Source organism: Macaca mulatta, chromosome 9 (genome assembly GCF_049350105.2).
Source record: "Macaca mulatta isolate MMU2019108-1 chromosome 9, T2T-MMU8v2.0, whole genome shotgun sequence".
NCBI classification, from domain to species: Eukaryota; Metazoa; Chordata; class Mammalia; order Primates; family Cercopithecidae; genus Macaca; species Macaca mulatta.
Window position 1 is genome coordinate 96690817 of NC_133414.1, and position 6158 is coordinate 96696974.

The following is a 6158-nucleotide window of genomic DNA, read 5'->3' on the forward strand; positions in this document are numbered from 1 at the left end:
TTGTCTTTACTCACCTGTTGGATATTTGAGTTTCCAATTTTTGGCTAATATGAAAAAAGCTGCTCAGAGTACTCCTGTACAAGCCTTTTGGTGACATAAGTTTTCATTTTTCTTGATACATAACTAAGAGAAGTGTAACCACTAGATCGTACAGTTAGTGTATGTTTAACTTTATGAGATACCACCAAACTTGTTTTCAAAGTGTAGCAGTTTACATTCTTACCAGAAATGTCTGAACATTCCAGTGGCTTTATATTCTGGTTAATACTCGATATGGTCAGGCTTTTCAATTTTAGCCATTCAAGTTGGTACATGTGGTAGTTCATTGTGATTTTGTTTAAAATCTTCCTGATGACTAATAATGTTTCCATGTGATTTTTTGCCATAAAAATATGTTTTGTTTTGTTTCTTTTCTCATTTGAGCCAAAGTCTCACTCTGTCGCCCAGGCTGGAATGCAGTGACACTATCATAGTTCACTATCACCTCTAACCCCTGGGCTCAAGTGACTCTCCCGCCTCAGCCTCCCAAGTAGCTAGGACTAATGGCACCAGCCACCACACCTGTCAATTATTTTTAACACTTTTTGTAGAGATAGGATCTCATTATGTTGTCCAGGCTGTTCCTAAACACCTGGCCTCAAGCGATCCTCCCTTCTCAGCCTCCCAGTTCTGTGGGGTTTGAGCCACTGCTTCCTGCCTTGTTCTTCTATAGTGTTCAAATCATTTGTCCATCTTGGAGTGGTTTTTTATCTTAAATTTTTATAGACATTTTTCATTATTTAGTCAGACATATGTATTTTAAATATTGTATCTCAATGTGTGGCTTACTTTTTCAATTTGTATGGAATTCAACTTATTTCTCTCATTATTTGTGCTTTTTGTGCCCTTAAAATTTTGTCTTACCCCAAAGTGACAAGTATTTTCTCTGTTTTATTGTCATAGCTTTTACATTTAAAGCTATGATCCATTTTAAGTTAATATTTGTGCATGGTGTGAGGTGCAGGTAAAGATCGATTTTTCTAAATGGAAAAATAATTGTTTTAATACTATCTGTTGAAAAGACAATTGTTTCTCTATTGTTTACCTTCAAGCCTTTGTCAAAGTTAATTGACCACATATTTCCAGACTCTCAGTTCTGTTCTACTGATAATATGTGTATATTTATGCCATTAGTACACTGTCTTTATTACTCAAGAATAATAATAACTCATAAAATCAGTAGCAAAAGTGCTACAACTTTGTCACTTTTTCAAAATTTCATTTTCTATTCTAGGTCCTGTTTACAATTCCTTATACATGCTAGAACCTGCTTGAACCTGTGTGGATCAGTCAAAGATTTGAGGAACGTTTATATACAGATGTAGCAGCTTACTTGCCCTGTAATTCCTTTGTTACTGGAATCTCCACTTAATTTCTAACTGCTCTGATAGTCCTGAACTCTGTCTTCTGCCACGTCAGGCCAGTAAGGTCCCCTCAGCTTTCTGTCACCTGAAGTATATATGGTTGAGCCTTGCATTGTCATTCAGTCAGTGCACTTGCAAGTTCTGTCTTTCAAGGGTAGATTCCTCTCTGGATTGTGTCCCTTTTGTTCACCAGGCTTTGGATTCTCATCCACATAGAAAGTTTTTGGGGAAGCTAGGGGATTTGGGAAGAGATTATACTCATATTTTATTTCTTACCCCATCTGTGGGTCTCTCACTTCCTGGAATTTCCCCTAAATTTTCGTTTATCCTGCCAGCCCTGAACTCTGCACTGTGCCACCTCCAGCTCCAAAGGATATAATTTTCTATTGCCATAGCCGCGGTGATTGGAGATCAACCTCTGGAAAGAAAGCCAAAGGATCTCAGTTTTGATCTGCTTCAATTGATTCTTTCAAGGGTAAAATTATCTCCAATTTCTCCCTGGTTTTGGTTACTTTCCACTGTTTTTAGAAATAATAATAAAACACAAATACATGTGCATATACATACATAAACATATCTATAATATTTAGGTTATATACACACATATGTTTTGTTTTTATTTCATATTATCTATTGAGAAGAGATTATCCTAACTATTTCACTTTAACATTTACTGAAGCTGCCTCCAGATCCATTTTTAAATTTTTTGGACCCAGGCATCATTACCGATAGGGCTTTCACTTATGCAACTTGATAATTTCAGATCTAATAAATATTATATTGATAGATATAAATCAAAATATTAAGGGTGTATATGTGACACAAAAATCAGTTTCTACTTTAGAATTACAGAAACAATGAAATAATGAGAATATAATGAAATATTAGAGAAAACTGATTTGAATACCCTAGGAAATTGAGGCTTACAAAAGCTAAATACCTTTTAAATGTTATACATGCAAACTGTAATACTACTAGATTTTAGGCTCTTTCATTCTCTATCTAGTCTATTTTTAATACACCACAACAATGATACCATACCTTCTATTTGCACTGTTAGTTTCAGTCCATGACAACGGAAAGTTCAGATAATAGATAAACTTAGTGAGTTTTAAGGTCTCTCGCCATCTAGATAGTCTCCAAGTTCATAATCTTAGTAAAGGAAAAGCTGACCCATAGTAGTACTGAATATATGAGAAAGGATGACTATCCTTTGTAACTGCCTTTGTAATTTCATTAGACTGTCTTTGTAATCTCATTAGAATGTCTTCATATATTTCAGTTTCTTTCCATGTTGAAAATTTTCAGTGTAGTGTAATGTAATGAAGACTATCAGCTTCAAAATTAGTTAGACATGGGTTATAATCTCTACTCCACTACTTATAAGCTATGGAATCTTGAAAACTTGCCTAATCTCCCTGAGGTCTAATTTTCTTAACAAAAATATACAATGACTAAATACATTTCGTAGCATTATTTCAAGAGTTAAATGAAAGCATATTACAACCCAAATATAATAGGGATTCCACTAGGCTCAATCTTTGCATCCTGGTTGCTTCATTAAACTGAATTTTAAAATACTACTTACAGTTCTCAAAAGAAGACAAGTATATTCTTTGTGCACAGCAAAACACTCCATCAGTATCTCTGTCACTGTCAATATCATCTAAATAGATGCAAACATCTCCTCAAATATTTATATTACCCATTTTTATCACCAAGAAAAAGTTCACTCTTACCTATGTTTCACGTTTCTTTCCAGCTCTGTTTTTTTTTTAATCTGTCCTGCAAGTAATATTATCTTTCTTATTCAAATATCTCATCATCATTCTTATGTCCTGTCATTAATGTACTCATTGCCCAATTCTTCCTTATACATCTATATTAATGATACTGTCCAATACATAATTGTCCTTTTATAGTGAATGTCTTAGTCAGCTTGGGCTGCCATAATAAAACACCATAAACTGAGTGGCTTAAATAACAGAAATGTTGATTTTCTTTACTGTTCTTGAGTCCACAATGTCAGATCAGGATGCCAGCATGATTGGATTCTTGTGAGCACTCTCTTCCTTGTTTTCAGGTAGCCACCTTCTTGCTATGTCCTCACTTGACCTTTCCTAGGTGTGTGCACAGGCTGAGAAAAAAAAAATTATATACCTCTCTCTTTTCCAATTCCTGTTCAATAGAGATGGTATCTTGCTATGTTGCTCAGGCTAGAGTACAGTGGCTATTCACAGAAATGATCAAAGCACACTGCAGCCTTAAACTCCTGGGTTCAAGCAATCCTCCTGCCTCAGCCTCCTGAGTAGCTGGAACTACAGGTGTGTGCCAATGTGCCTGGCTTCTCTTCCAATTCTTATAAGGCCACTAACGCCATCATAATGTTATAGGACCAACAGCTTCATATGCCCACTGCACAGTAACATACCAGTACACCGAGACAGCAGGGTTGCAGCAGAGAAAGAGTTTAATGATCACAGGGCAGCCAAGCAAGGAGATGGCAGAAAACACCAAAATCCATCTCCCCAAGGAATATACTGATCTGGGGTTTTTAAGAAAATTGTGGAGGGGATGGGACAGGCAAATTGGAATCATTGATTGGTCAGGGTAAGGAGACTGAAATCATTAGGATGTGGAAACTGCATTCTTTGTGTATGTAAGCTTCTTGTTGGGTCATTCAGATCAGCTGATGTCAGTAGTTTCATTGGTATGCAGGACCTAAAAGAATATTTCAATGGGAAAGATTAACATTTCATAATGTATAAGTTGTCATCAATAGAGCAGTTAAGGAGAACTATAACCTATGGTCTATATGATTTTCAGACAATAGGCAAACACAATGAGGAAGCAGGTCAGAGAGAAAGTTGACGTGATGATTAATGCCGCATATGCTCAGGCTTGGTTTATTTTCATTTTATTCCCTCCCTTCCCTGATTAATTTTGTAAAGTTTAGAGGGATGGTTTCAATAACGGATCCACCCTCATGACTACTCTAACCTCCCATAGGTCCCATCTCTAAATGTTATTACGTTGGAGATTACGTCTTCAACATACAAATTTTGAGGGGATACCTTCAGTCCACAATGGTGAGTAGGTGGGAATTGAACAAGCACTAACAAGCAAAGGAGGTAGTAAACTCTTTCAAAAATAACTTACCCCTGTTTCTCTTTTTGCGAAATTAGCTGGGCTTTTAGAGGTCACGGTATTGAAGAATTTCCAAGCATATTGGCATGTTGAGCATTGAAGCCTGTTTAAATACGATAGGATTAAGGCAACTGACTTCTGTGTGTGCACACCCCACTCCTTTGCACAGTAGATCCCATTTAAAACTTCTCTGAAGACTTTTGGATTTAGTGATAGCTATGCTGCCTGAAATAATTCAGTCAGGAATAGATTAATAACATTCTGACTAATCTTTTATTTCCTTGTAAACCACCTCTTCCATATATGACTGTTATATAACAAGATTTGACCAAGCCCAAAGGCAACTCCATTGCAGAGAATGCACAACTTTTGTGAATAAATAGGTCATGGGACAATCTCATATGATCTTCTATACATAAAAGAAAAAGTCATATTTCCTGGTTTTATTTTTGTTCACATAGCCCCTGTTTCTAATTTAAATGAGGATTTTAAGGTTTATCCCTCAGAACTTGTAAGGGTAGCTAAGAACACAAGTGCAGAAACATTAACTGCCAAAATGTGTGGAGCTAGGGGAATATGTTAAATGATATGTTATGTTTCTAACTACCACTTTTTTCCTGTTGTTAACAATACCGAAAATGCTGTGGTATTGAAAGTGGTATTTACCAGATAATATTATAAAAATAATGTTCATTTAAATTTATCATCTGTGCAATGAATCAAAAACCATATATTGGGAGAAGGAGCAGGAAAAACCTGCTTTTGTTCTTAATGTTAGATCTTGCTAGATAAATAAATATTTGTGTGAATTAAGGTTAAGCCACTGAACCTTCCTGGGATTCAGTTCTCTCATCTATAAAATAAAAGTCAAATGGGAGGGCAGGATTATATAAGCTCTAAGGCTTCTTGTAGCATATAATTTTGTCTTCATAATTTCACACATTTTTTCATTACTAAGTTAAAAGGAACCCATGAGAAGAAGGTTAATAAGCGTAAAATGTTAAGAATATATAAAATACATGCTAATTGGCCTTATACATGGTCTAACAATCTTCTTTCTTTCACCTATATGTGATTCTGACCCAGATACAACTGACTCTAAAATCATTTTGTGCCAAACTTGTTATTCTCTCTCTTGCTTTGATCTGCCTTTACTTGTCTAAAGCATCCAGTGAATGCTGGGTAGGAAGGGCTGTCTCACCGAGCAGGAAGGAGGCAGAGCAGGCTTTGGAGTCTTGAAAGACTGTGTAATTTTAGCGTAATGAAGCAGAGACTATGCCCTTAACTGTGCTGTGGGAAGCTCTGCTCTGATTCCCTTACCTTTCACAGAGTTTCAAAATATTTTGTCCTTCACCTCCAAACCTTACCACGTAGCAAACGGTTATTACCCCTTTTTGTAAAATTCCTGTTTCATATTAAAAAATAAACATATTAAGAAACTGTTGCCTACATTTTTTTCAGATAATTGCATTTATGAATAGTACAAACTTCGTGTATTAGTCCTGCTTTACTATTACTGGAGAAACCTTAAAATACTTATTTTTATGATAGAAGAGTAGAAAACACACATTTTAAATTCCCATTCATCTTCAGGATGCATCCATTCGA

At 35.7% G+C, this 6158-nt stretch overlaps 1 long non-coding RNA gene across 1 annotated transcript; it reads right to left on the reverse strand.

Annotated features, from left to right (window-relative positions):
* Positions 1-3858: 3858 nt before the first annotated feature.
* On the reverse strand, positions 3859-4699 carry LOC114670137 (uncharacterized). The gene is made up of 2 exons (XR_003719623.2): positions 4563-4699; positions 3859-4124 (listed from the first exon to the last, which is right to left on the reverse strand). It is a non-coding gene; the product is annotated as an uncharacterized LOC114670137 (long non-coding RNA).
* Between the last annotated feature and the right edge of the window lie 1459 nt (positions 4700-6158).